At 40.7% G+C, this 19969-nt stretch overlaps 1 protein-coding gene across 4 annotated transcripts in view; it reads right to left on the reverse strand.

Annotated features, from left to right (window-relative positions):
• Positions 1-19969, reverse strand: part of PID1 (phosphotyrosine interaction domain containing 1) — a 231459-nt gene that overhangs the window by 141584 nt on the left and 69906 nt on the right. The window lies entirely within an intron of this gene.

Raw genomic sequence — 19969 nt, forward strand, 5'->3', positions numbered from 1 at the left:
CAACAATGCTTGACGGGCATCTTCATCCTCAATGTCATCTCTTGCCATTAATGTTTTTTCAACTCTATCACGAAAAAGAGAAGATGCATGAATTTGGGAGTTTACTTAACCTCCCCAAGCTGGAGTTTGCTCATCTGCAGACGAAGACAGTTATAGAACCTACACTTCGTAGAGCTTCGTAAGGATTACCGGAGTAAAATAGGCAGGGCAGCCAGCACACGTCCCGACAAGGGGCAAGAGTTGTGGATGTTAGCCATTGTTGTAATGAGAAACATGACTACACAATTAATGACACACATTACTAGGATTGTTATTTTTTTTCTTCCTTTGGTTTTGTTTTTTTGCTTTTCTCATTCTCTCAATTCTTCATCATCTTCATCTCTCAATTTCTTCCCTTTCTTACCACACTGATGTCAATATTTATTATTTTCATTTCTCTGAAACACCAAATGACCTGTCTCCACTAGTGACCTCTTCATTGATGGATGAATTATGAAGACTGCTGTTTTTGACTTCTGATAAGAAAAGGATTCACATGAAAAGATATCAAAATGGCCAAGTCAAAATGCCCCAAACTGGGCTACTTGTCTTCTCTAGGGTCTCTCCCCAGGAATGGTCTCCTCTCTTGAGGGTGCCCATCTCAGCCCCAGCATCAATGCAAAGGTCAAAGTCAGAGACCAGGGCTGTGTTTCTACTTTTCCCACTTTCTTTTTCCTTTCTTTTTTTTTTTCTTTTAACCTTTCCCTCTTTCTTAAACTGTATATCCACTGAATCAAAATATGCAGCCAATTCTTTTTATCAAATCTTTCGCTACTATGCTTTTATATTATCAGAAGCTAAGGGAAAGAAGTAGAATTTCCTCAGGGTGCCTGGGTGGCTCAGCAGGTTAACGTCTGACTCTTGATTTCAGTTCACGTGATGATCTCATGGCTTGTGACTTCAAGCCCAGAATTGGGCTCCGTGCTGACACCGTGGTGGAGGCTGCTTGGGAATCTCTGTCTCCCTCTTTCTCTGCCCCTCCCCTGTTCTCTCCCTCTCTCTATCTCTCAAAAGTAAATAAATAAACATTTTTTTGATAGAACTCCCTCTACTTGAGGTGATCGTGATTCCCCTGCTCAGGGTTTTCTATCCTCAGGATAATACCACAGCAGAACCATAACATCAAAGAGGGGAAGCCATTCCGTGGCTGAGCACAATTGCCATCTCTTGAGTCACACTCCTCTGGCAGTCATTAGTCCTTAGTAGCCCAAACCCATGAGCTGACTATCTCAAGGTATTTCTTGTTTGTTTGTTTCAAGTTTTTATTTAAATTCAGTTAGTTAACATGTAGTGTAATATTAGTTTCAGGGGTAGAATTTAGTGATTCCTCACTTACATATAACACCCAGTCTCATCACAAGTGCCCTCCTTAATCCATCACCCATTTAACCCATCCTCCTATCCACTTCTCCTCCAGCAACCCTCAGTTTGTTCTCTATAGTGAAGAGTCTGTTTTATGGTTTGCCACTCTTTTTCCCCACCCTGATCATCTGTTTTCTTTCTTAAATTCCATATATGAGCAAAACCATGTGGTATTTGTCTTTCTCTGACTGATTTATTTTGCTTAGCATAATACACTCTAGCTCCATCCACGTCATTGCAAATAGCAAAATTTCATTCTTTTTGATGGCTGAGTAATATTCCATTGTGTGTGTGTGTGTGTGTGTGTGTGTGTGTGTGTGTGAGTGTGTGTGTGTGTATGTGTGTGTGTGTGTGTGTGTATTTATGTATATAAACATATAGATACATGTATTCCACAACTTCTCTATCCATTCATCAACCTATGGACATTTGGGCCCTTTCCATAATTTGGCTATTGTTGCTAATGCTACTATAAATGTCAGGTGTATGTGTCCCTTCGAATCAGTATTTTTGTATCCTGTGTGTAAATATCTAGTAGTGCAATTTCTGGATTGTAGGGTAGTTCTATTTTTAACTTTTTGAGGAACCTCCAAATTGTTTTCCAGAGTGGCTGCACCATTTTGCATTCCCACCAACAGTGTAAGAGGGTTCCCCTTTCTCCACATCCTCACCAACATCTTTTGTTTCCTGTGTTGTTAATTTTACTCATTCTGACAGGTGTGAGGTGATATCACATTGTATTTTTGATTTATATTTCCTTGATGATGAGTGATCCCAAAAGAAAAAACAAGAAAAGGTCATGGCCAGGAACCAATCAAAACAGATATAAATAATATGCCTGATCCAGAACTGAAAAACAACAATCCTAGTAAAGCTACCAGCTGGGCTTGAGAAATGCATACAAGATACCAAGGAGTCCCTTACCATAGAGATAAAAGACATAAAAACTAGTCAGGCCAAAACACAAAAAATACTATAACCAAGATGCAAAACCAAATGAATGCAATGACCACAAGGATGAAAGAAGCAAAGGAATGAATAAGTGATACAGAAGATAAAATTTGGGGAAATAATGAAACTGAAAAGAAGAGGGAAAGAAAAATACTGGATCATGAATGTAGACTTAGGGAACACAGAGACTCAAGGTATCTTGATTCAACAGTGGCTTTAAAAAGCTGTAGCTCATTTTCTTCAATTAGTTTTCTTAAATAAAAAAAAAAAAAATACTGGGGCGCCTGGGTGGCTCAGTCGGTTAAGCATCCGACTTTGGCTCAGGTCATGATCTCATAGTTTGTGGGTTCGAGCCCTGTGTCAGGCTCTGTGCTGACAGATCAGAGCCTGGAGCCTGCTTTTGGATTCTGTGTCTCCCTCTCTCTCTGACCCTCTCCCGCTGTGCTCTGTCTCTCTCAATAATAAATAAACATTAAAATTATTCTAAAAAATACAGGTAATAATTTTTTCATTGTTGATTGTTCTATACTCTCATCTTTAATTGTTATTGAGTACCCATCTTTCTCATTTACTCAAGCCCTCCTTGAAATCATGCCCTAAACTACATGGTTGATTTTCTATAATTGGCCAAGATAAAAATATCCTGTCATTTATTGTGTATATTTATTAATTATATTCAATTAAATATTTTTCATTATTAACAAAAGCATTTTGAATTACCCAAGCCAAAATTAATCTTTACTATTTCCATTTCAAATATATAGAGCCAACCTATGTGCTTGGGACTAGGGTGTCTAAAAATTCAGAGGATGAACCATATCTTGTGCTCTGGAGGGTCAGAAAAAGATGTGAAAGAGAGGTGGAGCCATGTATGTGCACCGGGCCAAAGTCAAAAGCAGACAGGATGGCAGGACACGTGTATCGACCATGTAAAGAGTGAAGCCAGCTCGGGTTCGACTTGACTTTATAGAGACTAAAGCCCCAACACAAAGCTATACCCTTTATGTAAAGGTCAGATGTGAAAACTCTGTCCAAAGAAATTGTGTGTAATCCCTTCAACCACTGGCTATTTATACACTCTCCCTTCTGGTTTTCATGTGTTTGGAAGGAGAGGATGAAAATCTACCCTCCTTGGTCCCGAGGCCGTTAGCAACCTTGCCAGCCCTGAGCCCTATTCTGCCTCTTCTTAGCCTAAGGCAGGTTCCCTACCCTACTCACTCAAGGAAGGTTTACAAATCCTGGGTTTCCCACAAAATGAGGCAAAAGGGATGGGAACTGGCCAAAGAATGGCTGATCCCTTGAAAAGGACCCTCGAAAGGACTGGGGACCCTCTTGGCTTCTCTCAGCTACCACCAGCCCTTCAGAAATGGAACAAATTCACGTCCATCTCTTCTAAGACATTAGCAGAAGTCTGTGCTCCTCAAGCTTATGCCCCACTAAGAAAATACTTCTAATTCAAAGCTACAAAGTGAAACTGTTAAGATGGGGTGATGAATAGGAAACACCAAAGAGAGAGAAGGTGGGGTAGACAAACGACTCAAAAGGAAGTTTTAAGTAAAGAAACACCCTTAAGTTTTTGTACCATTAATACACAGGTGATGGCATCCCTTTTAAAAATAAGGAACCATTCTCATTATTAGCCTATTAGAAATTGTATTTTCCCTTTAACGCAACATTATTATAAAACTCAATCATGCAAGATTCCCAGATTTTTTGTTAACCCTCCTAAAAGCAAAGGTCACTAGATACAAAGTAAATGCCAGATTTTATCTGGCTGCATGAGAACACAGTCGGCTGAGCTGATTTAAGCAAAGGCAGCTGTGTGTAGGTCATTTGTTTGTCCTGGACTTAGCCCTGGATAGAGCGGCACAAAGCCACAAAAGAGGCTGGACTCTTCTTGGCCACGCGGACCTTTGCTCAGAAACAGCCCCATCTGTCTGGACTCACCTTGTCTCTTTTCTTCTCGACAAAGCCCCAACAAGACATGCCCCCGCCCCCCACCCCCAGCACAACCCAAATCTGCACCTAACACAAGAGCCAGGTCCAAAGGACTGGATAAATCTGTAGTTCTAATAAATGCCAATAATTCCATCCATATGCACTCTGTAGTTGTGTTCCAAATCTGAAGTCTCCTCTCTTTTTTAAATCTCTGCTTTATCACCTTTTGTGAAAAGTTCAAATGACCTAATTTTATCTAGCATCCCACAAAATTGTGATTGACATTTAGGATAACACACCTTAGGCAACGCATAGAACAGAGGTGCCTCTTGACTCATCCAAGATTAAATTACATTCAATAAAATTTCAAGTGTTGTAAATATTGTAGCTTATTGGCAATGAGTAATCCATCCAAAGTACATAATCTGTGTGCATAGAAAAGGCATTAGACAAATAATTATTGCTTAAAACTAGCACTAATACTATGTTTGCAGTGTGATAGAATTAAGTTTGGTGGGGGGGGGGAAGATGGTTTTCAAAATGTCAATATAAGCAAAAAGATTTAAACAGCACCTGTTTTCAAAGTGTAGCCTCCAAACTTGCAGCATCCATGTCACCTGGGAACTCAATGGAATTGTAGGCGGTCGTACTACCCCATCCCCAGATCTGTTGAATCGGAAACTCTGCGATGAAACCAACCAGGTCATCTGCCTTCTGGCAGTCCCTCCAGGTGATTCTGACTCACGCTAATATTTAAGAGTCACAAGACCAAAGGGAGGCCTCAGGTACAAGAAGTCCTCTGATCAGGGCCTTGAAGGTCAGGTAAGATAACAGGATGTTCATACACAAGACCAAGGACAAGAAGAGGTAAAATGCAGCCGAAAGAAGCAAACCTTATATTTGGGAACCAGCAGGTAATCCAGTCTGGCTGAAATACATGGTACAAAAAGGTGAACACAGAAGACGATGCTGGAAAAAATAGATACGGGTCAGGTCAGAGAAGACAATACTGTATTCTGCAGGCCATTAGAAGTCAGTGAGAATTTGGGGGAAGGGTCTGACAAGATCAAGCTATCCATCGGCAAATATCTTTGGACATCAGATTTGCTGCCACATTATAAATAATAAAAGACGACAGTGAAGGCAGGAACTCACACTGATGCTTTATCCCCAAATACTCTTACAAGGAAAGCATCTCCACTGATAATCAAAGGATTCCAATTCATAATTATAAGATCCTCAGCAACTTACATTTATAAGTCATGAACCACTGCACTGCAATCAAACAGCTTGGAAATGAAATTCCGCTTTATTTCTCTTTGTAAACATCACCAGAGATTGCTCACTTAAATGATGAAGACAAGAAAAGAGAGCAAGCATCACTGGTGTGGACAAATTACTTTTTTGGTATGAAAATTAATAACCATCCGAATTTGCCTGGGGCAAGGGGATCGAATGCCACAGTTAAAAATAATGCAGAAGGCTCTTAATAGCGAACAACAGCGGAGTGATCTTCGGACATGTGTTGAAAATCTTCAGTTCTCAGAGGCAACTATCCACAGCTCCACCTTAAACATCCAACCCTCTGGCTCTGATCGCTGATTTTTCCAGCTCACTTCTACGAGTACCTGGGACTCCCACCATCTTCGAATCGGACCGGGACCTCAATCCACTCATCCACCACCTGCTCCCCGTGACCCACCCACCCCTCTCATGACCTCAGCCTTCCCGACCCAGCTCAATATCCCAGGTCAATCCTCATTAACAATTTCCTATCATTCACCTGCAATGCTCACTTCATCAGACCGCCTCGGAAAACCAACTTTCCGCTCGAGTCAGGGCTGCACGCACAGCCTGCGTGCATATGGCTAGAAAAACCCACAAGACCCAGCTGGCTGGTTTCACATGAAGTTCATGACCATAAACCCCAAGCAGGCACTTCAGGTTCTCAGCATTCTCTCTGCACTTCATGTGCCCTGTGACAACAGGGCTGATGTTTGGAGTGATACCTCTATAAGTCAAGAAATATCATGGATATTGCCAGCAATCACCTAGAAGCTAGAGACGGGAAGAGGCATGAAATAGATTCTCCTTCAGACCCACCAAGAAAATCCAACCCTGCTGATAACCTGGATTTCAGGCGTCTGGCCTCCAAAACTGTGTGGGAACAAGTTGTTATTTTAAGCCACTTGTGGTTGTTAATTTTATGTGTCAACTTGACTGGGCTGTGAGGTGCCCAGATATTTGGTCAAACATTACTCTGTGTTTCTGTGAGGGTGTTTCTAGATGAGGTTAACATTTAAATCAGCATACCAAGTAAAACAGATTGTTTTCTCCAATGTGCGTGAGCCTTGGCCAATCAGTTGAAGGCTTTTTCTTTTTTAAGTTTATTTTTATTTATTTTGACAGAGCTGGAGAGCAAGCAGGGGAGGGACAGAATTGTAAGCAGGCTCCGCTCTATCAGTGCAGAGCCTGATGTGGGGCTCGAACTCATGAACTGTGAGATCATGAACTGAGCCAAAATCAAGCGTCTTAACCATCCGAGCCACTCAGGTACCGGGAGGACTTTAACAGAACAAAAAACCCTCTCTCAGGTGAGAGAGAATTCCTCCTGTCTGACTCTCTCAAGTTAAACCACTGCTCTTGTCTTGTCTTTGGACCCTAACCAAAATATCAGCTCTTCTTGGGTCTTGAGCCTGCCCACTTTCAGACTAGAACTTATACCATCAGCTTTCTTGGTTCTCAGACCTTCAGACCCAGACTGGAACTGCACCATCAGCTTTTCTGGGTCTCCAGCTTGCCAACCGCATCTCTCGGGACTTCTCGGCCTCCCTTAATTGCATGAAACGATTCCTTATGACAAATAAATACATATTTACCGCTTGGTTTGTGGTACCTCATTACAGCAGCACCAGGAAATGACAGACTTCCAGTTCCTCGGAGGGAGTGGATGCCCACAAAGGAGAAGTCCTCTAAGTGCACACACCCTAGGACTGTCCAGGGAGACCCTGTCTTGCATCCTGTTTCTACAGACACCAGCCTGTGCCCCTAGGCATTGATGATCCATCCACTTGCACACCTGTCCCATCGCCTCCTGCCTGCGCAGGGACATCAGTTTGGCCATTCTCCACCCTCATGGTGTTTATGCGCCCCCCCCCCCAACAAAGGCTCACGTCCATAAGCATGAAGACATGAAAAACCCTCTCTTGACTGAGCCCATCCCCGTTATTTTCTCATTTCTCTCGTCTCTTCCACAGCTACACCGAGCTTCCTAAATTTCTTGACCCCAATTCCGCTCCGTTTGTTCTCATCCAGCGTCTGCCCCATCCCTCCACTGAAGTGGCTCAAAAAATATTTGCCGAATGACAAACTAGTACTGTTCCTATTCCTCCTTGTTCCTACTGGCTTTTCTTTTTTTTTTTTTTTTTTTTAATTTTTTTTTTTTTTCAACGTTTATTTATTTTTGGGACAGAGAGAGACAGAGTACGAACGGGGGAGGGGCAGAGAGAGAGGGAGACACAGAATCGGAAACAGGCTCCAGGCTCTGAGCCATCAGCCCAGAGCCTGACGCGGGGCTCGAACTCCCGGACCGCGAGATCGTGACCTGGCTGAAGTCGGACGCTTAACCGACTGCGCCACCCAGGCGCCCCCCTACTGGCTTTTCAAACCATCATTACCTCATCAGTCCCAACGCACGTCACAAATCACAAGTCACCAAATACACACGATCACGGCCACACGAGCATGTGACTGAGCGTAGTTATTCATTCCCTACAGTCTTCTTCATCTTTGAAACCGAGACATGAAGGGGCGCCTCAGTGGTTCGGTCGGTTTCAGTGTCTGACCCTTGATCTTGGCTCAGGTCACGATCTCACGACTTGTGAGTTTGAGCCCCACATCGGGTGCTTCACCGACAGTGTGAAGCCTGCTTGGGATTCTCTCTCTCTCTCTCTCTCTCTCTCTCCCCCTCTCTCTCTCTGCCCCTCCCCTGTTCTCTCCCTCTCTCTCAAATAACAAATAAACTATAAATATTAAATAAATTTTTAAAAAGACACAGAGACGTGAGGAGTTGACTCTGAACCCTTCCTGCTTTAACTTTCTGTGAACAGCTTCCATTCATTCCCTGGTGTTTGCTAAGGTCAACCAGCGCCCCCACCGAGAAAGAAGACATTTGCAAGACTGGAGAATTGGAGGGGAAGGACAAGGAAGGGGGAAGGGAGAAAAGAAGGGGAAGGATTCAGGAAGGAAAGAGGGGAGAGGCCAGGAGGAAATAAAGAAAGGAAGGAGGGGCAGGGAGGCAGCACCACTCAGGACACGGTTTTGCCAAAGAAATGTTGGTTTTCACATCCTCACCCTGCAACAAGAGATGATTTTATGAAACGATCGTGCCTTAAATCTCCCTGGTCTTTCGTAAAAGCATGCTTTTGAATATTTACGTCAAGTCCCTTTTTCTTCTTCAAGAAGAGATTTCCCTCAACGACAACCACAGGTAAGTGCCCGTCAGAACAAAGAGAACACATCCGAGGTGTACCTGAAAAGCAGGAAGTCCCTCCTTATCTATTAACCTGCACCTCCTTTCCCTTTATACCACGTGGCTGGTGTGGCTGTGTAGGCTGCCCTCACACAAGGACACCCTCAGCCAATGGCAGGTGGAGCCACCGAAGCTCTGCTCGCCAAGCACGTGCCCAGGGAGGGGCCCTCGGCCCTAAGCCACGGCAATGCCACCTGTGGGCCACCCGGGGCCACACAGAGTGAGGACCCACCGTCATTCCATCATGCAAGTGGCAGGTAAACACCGAGCTGCCGCTCAGGACCAGGCACGGTGCTTGGGACTAGCCACACAAAGTAAGAAGCCTCAAGTACTTACGATGGGACTGTTGATGCAGCTGCACGGGATGGGGGGCGGCCAAGGGAGGGGCACAAAGGAGGGGCTGAGCTAATAAGTGTTTCCCAAAGTGGGAGTGAGACCCTTGGGGCACATGAGATGATTTTTCAGGGCACTTTGTGGTTTCCATCTCCCCATGAGAAAGTCACTCCCACTTGGATTCACTTTCAAACCGTATCAAGGAGGCAGTCTCAGTTTGGTGGCAGTATTTCCTAAACAGCTTTCTTGCATACACATCTTTCTTGCATATAAAAAAATGTATTTTAGGGGCGCCTGGGTGGCTCTGTTGGTTGAGTGTCTGACTCCGGCTCAGGTCATGATCTCACGGTTCGTCAGTTCGAGCCCCGCGTCGGGCTCTGTGCTGACAGCTCCTTCGGATTCTGTGTCTCCCTCTCTCTCTGCCCCTCCCCGACTCATGCACACTCTCCCTCTCTCTCTCTCTCTCTCTCTTTCTCTCTCTCTCTCTGTCCAAAAAATAAATATTATAAATCTTCTGTTTTAGCCCAAAGAGTACTGGCTCCAAGTGCAGAGCCTTCAGAAAATAATAATATCCCGTGAATAGTTTTTTTCCCACTTCGTTTTGATCATTTCCTTCTATTTATGGCAGTGATGTGGGTTTTCCAGGTAAGGCAATGACATAAACATTCCTTTTTAAATAAATGTACCTAACAGGATGTATTGATTTCATGATACTAGGAAGCAAATACTTCAGTTAGCATCCAGGTAGGAAAAAATGGCGGAGGTGGGGGCGCCTGGGTGACCCAAAAGGTTGAGCATCTCTGCTCAGGTCATGATCTCACAGTTCCTAAGTTCAAGCCCCACATCGGGCTGTGCGCTGATGGCACAGAACCTTCTTGGGATTCTCTCTCTCCTTCTCTCTGCCCCTCCCCGCTTGTGCGTGCTCTCCCTCTCTCTCTCTCTCAAAATAAATTTTAAAAAACATAAAAAAAAATGGTGTAGGCGGCACGAGGTATCAAAGTGCCATTGGTTGTATTAGACGGATAACGAGAGCTTGGCCACACTGGCTACACCACAGGCTGCGGCGGGGGAGGGAGGGCACGTCCACGTCTGCCTGCCTGCGGGCCACCCCCAGGACTGGGCACACTGCCAGACGTTGAACAGATACCACTGAGTTCTGTTAGGACGAATTAAGGAAACAGAGATGCTCACTCATTGACCAGCCACGGGGAAGATGGGCAGGTACAGACACGATATGATCCTCGAGTTCCTATCTGCAGATTGTGAGGGACAGCTTGGGGGTTCGTTTGCCTACTGACGATCTGGAGGAAGAGAGAGCGAGAACCTCTTTCTTCCAGCCATCTGCAACTCAGAGCTGACTGATGATGGCACTGCCTCGAACAGACACTTTGCTTCCCAGCATCCTCCTTAATTTCCTAGGCATACTGGCTCTTCCCGTTTTACTGTTGTTGTTTTGGTTTTTGTTCTATCTCACTCAAGGATTAATTGTGGACTGGGTTCTTTCCAAGCCTCTCACTTCCCAAGGTGGTTCACTGGAGCGGGCAATCCCAAGGGGGGGGCTGTATGGTCCCTATGGGGGCAAAAAATGGGTTTTGGTGGCTGGAAAAAAAAAGCCTTGCTCTTTTTATGTATAAAGGACAGAGGCAACTACGTACATAAATAATCATACAGTATACAAAAGTTCACTGAGGAAGGTGTTATTAGGGGAAAATGTCTTCAATGGCCGTTAGTGAAGCAATAATGAAAACACAGTTGGCCTCGTAATTCTTTGTTGTGGGGAGTGGCTGGATGTTGAGCAGCATCTCAGTTATCCCCAGTTGCATCTCAGTCCCTGCATCTCAGTTATCCCCAGTTGCATCGTTGCCAAATAACCTCCTGGGAGGAGGGCAAAACCATCCCCTTCAGGAACAACTGGGCTAGACAAGTGAAGGTAGCCAGCCACTTAGCCACATGGCCCAGTGGTCTGCAAAGAGAGTGCTTCCAAGGATGCAAACATACTCGGTCACAAGAAAGGAAGGAAATCCTTATATAACCGGATTCCTCTCCCAGGGCCTATTTGGCACAGTGCAGGGACCAGCTCCATACATAAAGGAAGTCCCACTGAGGCGCGCGAAATGATACATCCGTCAGTGCCTCAAAGAGATCTTCGCCATGAGTAAATGTGCGTTCAACAGCCAATCTGTACGCTGCAACTAAGACCTAACAGGCTTAGGGATATTTTTCAATCCGCTCAGCAAGTTCATTCATGAGCTTATATTTAGACACTCTTAATACTTCACCCAAAATTAATAAGTTCAGAGCACCAGGGAATGGCACGCAATATGTGAATCAGGGCTCTTGAATTGGATTAGGATTTTCAGAAGAACTGGTAAGTCAAATGTAAGTAAAATAAATCTTGCCAACCACAAAGCAGGCTTATGAGAGATGGTGAGGCGTATCGTCAGAAACAGGAATTTAGATGGATTCAAAATGCAGTTCTATCTTCTACTAGCCACAGAGCTTTGGAAAACCAAATCAGTCTCAAAAATTTTAATATTAAATGCTTTAAAATTTAAACCAGAAATAACATACGTGCTATGCTCATAGCATAGGTGCTAGCACCTAGTGGAATGCCTGACAAATTAGAGTCACCCAGCCTTTGTTAGTGGTTCTCCCGGTTTCTTCCTTTCCTCCCTCCCTCCCTTCCTTCCTTCCATGAGGATGAACACACACTATATAAATAAGAGTATAAAGACAAAGAAAAAATTATTAGAAGACAACAGGGGATATTTAAAAAATACAAAAGTGTAGGGGGAATTTATTTTTTACTAATAATTAACATGCAGAAATAGTTCTTTCCGTATACAAGATCGTTCACTAGCTAGTCTTGGAGGGAGTACCTTTTCTACCCTCTCCGCCAGCCATTTCTACGGACTGTGGGTCAGCTGCTTTAGTCTGTTTCTGGTTTGTAAGTTGTGTCTGACGCTTTCTAGTAGGACTTCCTTACAACACACCCAAAGAACAAAAGGAGGACCTTTTGACATTTCTAGCTCTTCCTTTTGTCCCAACACATTAATAGCATCGGAATCAAGGGCACTGAACACAATGTAGTCTCTTTACACGACTGATTTTGTATGACTTTGTAACTATGAAATTTATTTTGGTACAATAAAAAAGAAATTATTCTTGAACTATCATAAATAGGAAACTCTGATTCACAAGAACCAATTTGAAGAATCTTAGAAACAGCATAGGTAAGACTAGAGGCTAAAAGGAGTATTGCATAGAGCAACAGGCAGCTCCCTGATTTATCTAAGCCTGTTTTTCCATCTGTATACTGGTATTAATCATAATAACACCTATAATGTACAGGGTTGGTGTAGGAATTAAATTAGATCATGCATTAAAACACTTTGTTCAGTGCCTGTCACAATTGGATCAATAAGTGTTTGACTTTATTGTATTGAGTTATATTGAGATGTATTATTCTTGTTGTTATTACTATTATTTAGGTCAATTCTCTTTTTTATATCTCTCCATTTTATATCTTAAAAAATAAAGTTTACAGGGATCAGGTAATTTGCTCACAGCCCCACAGATCACTGGGAAATAATACGGGAACTTAGACCCATGTCTCCCAGCTCCTAATTCCATGCTGCCTCTTCGATATGCTATTGATTCGTCATACTCAACCTGCATTTGAAGAGATCAGTGTACATATTCTATTCTGGTTATCTCTTACCGCATAACAAATTATCCCAAAACTTAGTGGCTTAAAACAACATCTTTTTTTTTTTTTTTTACTAAACCTCACAATTTTGTTGATTGGAAATTTGATCAACGTTGAGCTGGGTGATTCTCTTGTTCTACTCATACCGGCTGAGATGGCTCCGTGCTATTCGGCTGGTGAACTGAACAGGCTAGTCCAAGTGGCTTCATTCATATGCCAGGCGCCCTTGCAGGGATGGGTGGAAAAGCTGGGTTCACGTTGGCTAGAACCCTGGCACATGGTTTCCCCAGGATGGGCTCAGGGTAGTCAGACTCTCTTACCTGGTGGCTCAGCGCTCACAGAGAGCATGTTCAGAAAGGCCTGGGCAAAAGCTGTTGTTCCTGGTAACACCTCTCCTGACCCAGCCTCAGGAGTCTCAGAAAGTTACTTCCACCATATCCTGTTGGTCAAGTCATAAAGCCAAGCCAGATTCAAGGGGAGTGGAATTAGACTCCATCTACCAACAAATGTGCCGCCATTGTTAGCCTATCACACAGACCACAAATAAACCCAAATGATACTATCGCTACTCTTGCGGGTCAGGTCTCTGGAGAACTACAGAAAAGGGCTGGTTTTTGTTATTTGTGATGTCGTGTGTGAGTGAGTGAGTGTGTGTGTGTGTATGTGTGTGTGAAGAATTTAATTACCGTGCCATAAATAGAATGCACTTAATAAAATTATATTGTAGCCTTATTGGAAAATGACCTTTCAGAGTTGCTGTTCCAGAAATAAAAACAAGTAGAATTAATGTCAAGTACAATTTGCCCCCAGCCAAATTAAACACTGATTTCACAAAATGAAAGAGAAGCCATATGCTACCTTCAAAATGGCTTCCCAAGAGGGCCCAGCAATATTGTGAGGGAGTATTGAAATTGTGGAATGGAAAGATGGAAAGACACTGTCAAAGAGGACTTATTACCTCCATGCATAACAAGAATAATCTCCAGTCCCTTGCCACTGAGCTATGGTCCAGAAAACCTAATGAAAATTCTAGGAGGGAATTAAATTTAATTTGTTGTTCTGGGCTTAGAGCAGACCCACAGCCATTCCAAGGGAATATTGAGCCTTCTGAGTTTTCAAAAAATAATTTCAAAATGGCTATTTAATCTCAAGGTCAGAAGAGGAAAAAAATGACACATACACACAAAAACTAACTAATTGGTTTAAAGCAACAGAAGACCTAAGATTTATTACTACCTCAATCTTTGTGAATTTCGGTATTTCTCTTATAAAAAGAAGTAACAACACAGAGCCTTTGAAAAATACCCCAGAACAAGAGAAAGAAAATACAATTCTAAAAGTTTAAATAAAGAGGAAAGTTTTCATAGACTGTTTATATAGGAATTTGAAGAAACTTTTAGAAAGCCATTTTTGCAAGTTCAATAGCATGTAAGATGACATCACCTCTAAGAAACAGAATTCAAAAGCTAAGGAGAATGTGAGAATTGAAATAACATCTGGAAAACAAGCATATTTCCTATTCAAATTTAGGATTCAGGTTTACATTTAATTCTTGGAATGTACACTTACTAAAATTTTGGCTCTTTAGTCACATTAGCACAATTACTAATTTGCTTTATTTTATAATGTATATGGAATATATATAATAAAATATTGTATATATCCTACTACATATCTGTTGGTATATGTGAGTGTGAGTTATAAACATACAGGATAAAGTAAAGGGGTAATGGGAAAAATGTTGTATAGTATTAGAATAAAACAATGATTAGGTGTACATGTATTATGAATACATACATATACATATACCCTTTGCATACATACATGTATACATTATACAGGAGTACGGAGAAACATAGACACTCAGCTCAGAATAAAAATGTCAATTTCATTACTATAAAAAGATCAGTAAAGCAAATTGCTACTAAAGCCATTTTAAGATCTCTTTGCAGATTTTTTTCTTTGTTTTTAGGTTGAATCTCACTAATAAATGTCAGTCAGATGAATTATTTTCTATAAGATTAAATCACCAACTTGATACAGAGTTTCCTCCACTGCTCAAATATTTCTTTCAATCTTTACAGATTAAACATTTTATTTTGCTTTACTTTTATCTCTAACTACGTAAAATATTTGCAAAATTTTTCTATATTTATAAAATTTTGGCTTCTATCTCCAGCCCCTCTACCCTGTCCCTCCTCCTTCCATAATAACCCTATATTTTTAGTTCTTTACTTTATCATGTTACACACTACTGCATATACATACTACATATGTATACACATATATATTCCTATTTCTCCATTCCTTCCTTAAAAATTAAGATATGATAAACAGTCTTCCCCATTTTACTTGTTTTTTATCTTAGCAGTATGTCCTAGAGATTATTCTTAATTTCTTTTCACAACTGCATATTCCTCAGAGCAAGTCTATTTGATACTTTATTAAACTGGTCCCTTCCTTATGGATTTTGAGATATTCTCAGGCCTTTGCTAATTCAGTGTTGCAACGAATAGCCCTGGGATTATGTCTTTTTATATTTACAGCCAGAGTATACCAAGTTTTGATTTTAAAAAATACAATAAATAATCCATCCAAGAAGCCATTTATATGGAATGCAAGTATTTAGAATATATTTCACCCATATTTCCTTCTTTCCTTATAAATGTACTGAAAAATGCAAAGGAAGAGAAGTATCAAAATTGAGAATCCAATAATAGGAAAGGTGTAATATAGGAGGACTGATCACTAAAACATTTAAACATCAAGGTGAATCTAAAGAATTATTAATATATAAATATGATAAATCTACAAGATAAAACTCAAAACTATTTCTTGAAAGTAAAGATGTATAATGCAAAAAACAATAATAACCAGGGTATAAAACCCTTAGTTTGTATTTTCAAAGACTGAAAAGCAAAGAAGAAAATGCAAGTTTGCTGAATTCCATTTTATACTTAAAGGGAGTAAAAATCAAAGTAACAATTTCATGGTTAACTTTACTAAGAAAATAAATATAGGTTAAGCTTTTCAAAAACAATCTTCAAAGATAATTAAGAATCTATACTTTCAAAGATAAAAAATTATCTATACTTTCTAAATCATTGGAGAAAACAAGATTAAACATAATTAAAATGTGCAGTATAAGGAAGCATGTAAAAAACAAAGCTCAAAAGAAGATGATGAAAATGGTTACTCACAGCAGGTGTAACAGTAAATATAAATGGGTCAAATTATCTTGTTAAAGTTTCTCAGACTGGGTTACATACAACTCAATATCAAACTGCTTATAGAACTGCCTTCAGAGGGGCACCTGAGTGGCTCAGTTGGTCAAGCATCCAACTCTTGACTTCAGCTCAAGTCATTATCTCATGGTTCATGGGTTCCAGCCTTGCGTTGGGCCCTGTGATGACAGTGCAGAGCCTGCTGAGGATTCTTTCTCTCCTTCTGCCCTTTTGCACATACTCTCTTTCTCAAAATATATAAATAAACTTAAAAAACAAAACCAAAAAAACTGTCTTCAGAGACAATGCAGAACAGACTTCAAGGTCAGATAGACCTGGGTTAAAACCCCAGCCTCACCCATTATTAAGTATTCAATCCTATTCAAATTATGTGTATGTTTTGCATTTCACTTCCTTTAATGATACAGTGAGATATCTACCTTCCAATGTTTTTGTAAGGATTATAAAAAATGTACATTATGTGCTTTGCTGAGAGCTGATATAGATCTCTCACTAAATTTTAACTATTAGAACATTATAGTAAGTAACATTGATATACTATTATACAAGTGAGTTAAAAACAAAAGGATGGCAAATAGACAAAAAAGTAAGACGGGGCGCCTGGGTGGCGCAGTCGGTTAAGCATCCGACTTCAGCCAGGTCACGATCTCGCGGTCCGTGAGTTCGAGCCCCGCGTCGGGCTCTGGGCTGATGGCTCAGAGCCTGGAGCCTGTTTCTGATTCTGTGTCTCCCTCTCTCTCTGCCCCTCCCCCGTTCATGCTCTGTCTGTCTCTCTCTGTCCCCAAAAAAATAAATAAACGTTGAAAAAAAAAATTAAAAAAAAAAAAAAAAGTAAGACAATATCAACCTTTGGATACAGACATTTATTATAGTATATTGACAAAGAGTACACTGTTCACTTAAACTGCAATGATCATGTGTCTTTATGTGCCAAATAAGACACAAATCAAAATATGTAACACAAAATATTCAAATTTCAAAAGAAAAATGACAGAAAATACTATGAGACACTAACAAACCACTTTTAGAAATTGAAGAAAGGCATGCATAGAATGTGAATTATATAAATCATAATGCTGATTTAATTGATATAAATGAAAATTGGTAACCCTCATTGGTACATGGAAAGCTGCAAAAATAAAAAATATATAACAAAATTACTAAAGAAAAGAAAAGGCTTTTGGGATACTATTTTTGTGTGTGTTTGTTATAAAGCACTCTGGAAATTACACCCACTATCCAGTGAAAAGTCATTAGGCATTACTATACTAATTTGGCTCCAACAAACTCAAAAATAAGAGATACACTGCAAGAATGTGGAACCACTTAAGAACAGTAATTAGGGGTTATGCTCTAACGACCTTCTGTAATTGTATACTATAAATCATATATTTCTTTAATGGCACCAATAAAACAAAAATTACCACCATAGGTGTCAAATACAAAGTAAGTAAAATTATAGACACAATGCACAGTGTTAAACATATAGCGTTAGATGATAAACAATGACAACCCAGTACCATAGCAAGATTAAAATTTCTTACCATAACTGAGGACAACTAACACAATTCACCTTGCTTTTATTTCTGAGATTCACAGACTAGGGGGATGAGGGCACCAATGCCTTACCTAAACTGTACGTTTTCTTTGCAATTCTTCAGATCATGGAAGGTTGCTATTTATCGAATCATTGTTTTTCCTTTCATGTGTTACAAGCATTTCATATGCATTTCATTCTTTTACTAAGACCAAAAGACAGCCCTGAAAAACTCAATCCATTCGAAATCCAGTATTCTGGTTCCAAATCCAAGGTTATAAAGGAGTGATACCACAACAACTGAAATGAAATTTTTCTGAATTCGTGATGCAAATCCAATGAGTTACAAACAAAAATCCTGATAGCTTTCAGGTTTAAAGTAACAGGAAGGAATAAAAACTGGCCTGTTAAGAAAGTGTTGTTAACTTTTCAAACAAGTATTTCTTGGAAAAAAATGCAAAAAAAAATCATCCACAAATTTATTATACTTCCTGTTGTACTAGGAAGATACAAAACAAAGCACATGGGATTTTTACATGAAGCTTTCATTATTTATTAGGGACTTTTGTATGCAGCATAAATAGCTTTCAAACATTCACAAAGTGTAAAACAATAATATGTTCTCAACAGCTGTCCTCAGCAGCAGTTGATGCGGTAATAAATCATTTCAAGGTCTAGTACAGGAGTAGCCAGCAAAGGAGCTCTGTTCACAGACCACCTCTCTGCCCACATTCTCTCCAGGGTAAGGTCATTCTGCTCTGTGGTTTTAAATCCCAGCTCTTTTTCAGTAACTCTCAAACACATATGCCTAGACAAGACTTCTCACCTGTGATCTGAATTAGTACACACACACACACACACACACACACACACACACACTTGGCTTCTCAGTATCTTTAATTTGAATCTGAACCAGTATGTCAAAATTAATATGGCCAAACAGAACACACAGATCTTTGTCTAAAAATATGCCATCTTCTCTCTTGAGTCCTTCCAATCTCAACAAATGGTATCGCCATCCATGTATTTGTTTAAACTAAAATCCTAGGAAACACTCTTGATTTCTCTATGAGAGTCCACTCCCGATCTATTGGTAAGTCTATTGAATCTCTATTCAAAATAGGTCCCAAATCCACCCACTGCTCACCACCTCCCCTGTTATAGAACAACATCTCTCTTCTAGACTTGGTGCAACAGCCTCATAATTGGCCTTCCTGCCTCTACTTGTGTTTGCTACAACCCGTCCTCTCAAATACCAGTCAGACAATCCTTTTTCTGAAATAACAGATCATAGGCCAACCCTCCACTAAAACCCTCCATCAGCTCCCCATCACTCATGGCATAAAATCCCAAACTCCCTACCGTTGCTGACAAGGTCTAACCCCTGACTACTTTTCCAGCCTCTTCTTCCTCTTCGACCCTGTTCCCTGCCAATGTTCTAGACATTGTGACCAAGCTTGTTCCCCAACTAAAGCCCCGGTAGGTGCCGTCCCTTCTGCCTACAATGTACCTCCCCTAAATATTCATGAGACAACTGCCTTTTTTATTACTCAAGTTCAAGGAGCACCTTCTCAGAGAGGCCTTACTTCTCCTCCTGAGCTAAGTAAGTATCACATTACCTCACTGTATCTTCTACACAGTGCTAGCACTACCTGATGTTAGCTTACATTATATTATTATCTCACGTCTTATAACATTCTCAATTGTTGATGGTACATTTATTTATTATATGTCTTCCAACATGGGAAACATCAACGCTGAAGAGCAAGAACTCTCTTGTTCTCCATCAGGATTGTGTTGGTGCTGTTGTTCTGGTACCTAGAACAGTATCTGGCTCATAGCAGGTTTCTAATAAATATGCATTTTTGTGGTTGGCTACAATAAAATAACAACATTAGATTTTTCAGATAAGAAGGACACAGAAAAGAAAGTAAAAACCAAGACTGACTAGAGTATGCTTCCTTAAGCAGGCAGGTTTGGGACTTATGAAACCTGCAAATGAATTCTATAACTGAATTTTTAAAAAGCTGCTTAATGTTCCAAAGAATATACCTCTTTAAAATAAACATGAAATTTCTAATTAAAAATAAATATAAAAATATGAAAATATTTCTCCATCAAAGCCAATCAATTCTAATAGTATTACAATAATATTTCAGTATTCTACAAGTCACAACTCGCCTATGTGATCAAACACATATTATATATCAAAGGAACTTGGGCGCCTAGGTGGCTCAGCTGGTTGAGCGTCCAACTCTGGATTTCCGTTCAGGTCATGATCTCTCAGGTTGTGAGTTCAAGACCAGAACTACACTCTGCACTGA

The sequence above is a fragment of the Leopardus geoffroyi genome, chromosome C1, assembly GCF_018350155.1.
Source record: "Leopardus geoffroyi isolate Oge1 chromosome C1, O.geoffroyi_Oge1_pat1.0, whole genome shotgun sequence".
NCBI classification, from domain to species: Eukaryota; Metazoa; Chordata; class Mammalia; order Carnivora; family Felidae; genus Leopardus; species Leopardus geoffroyi.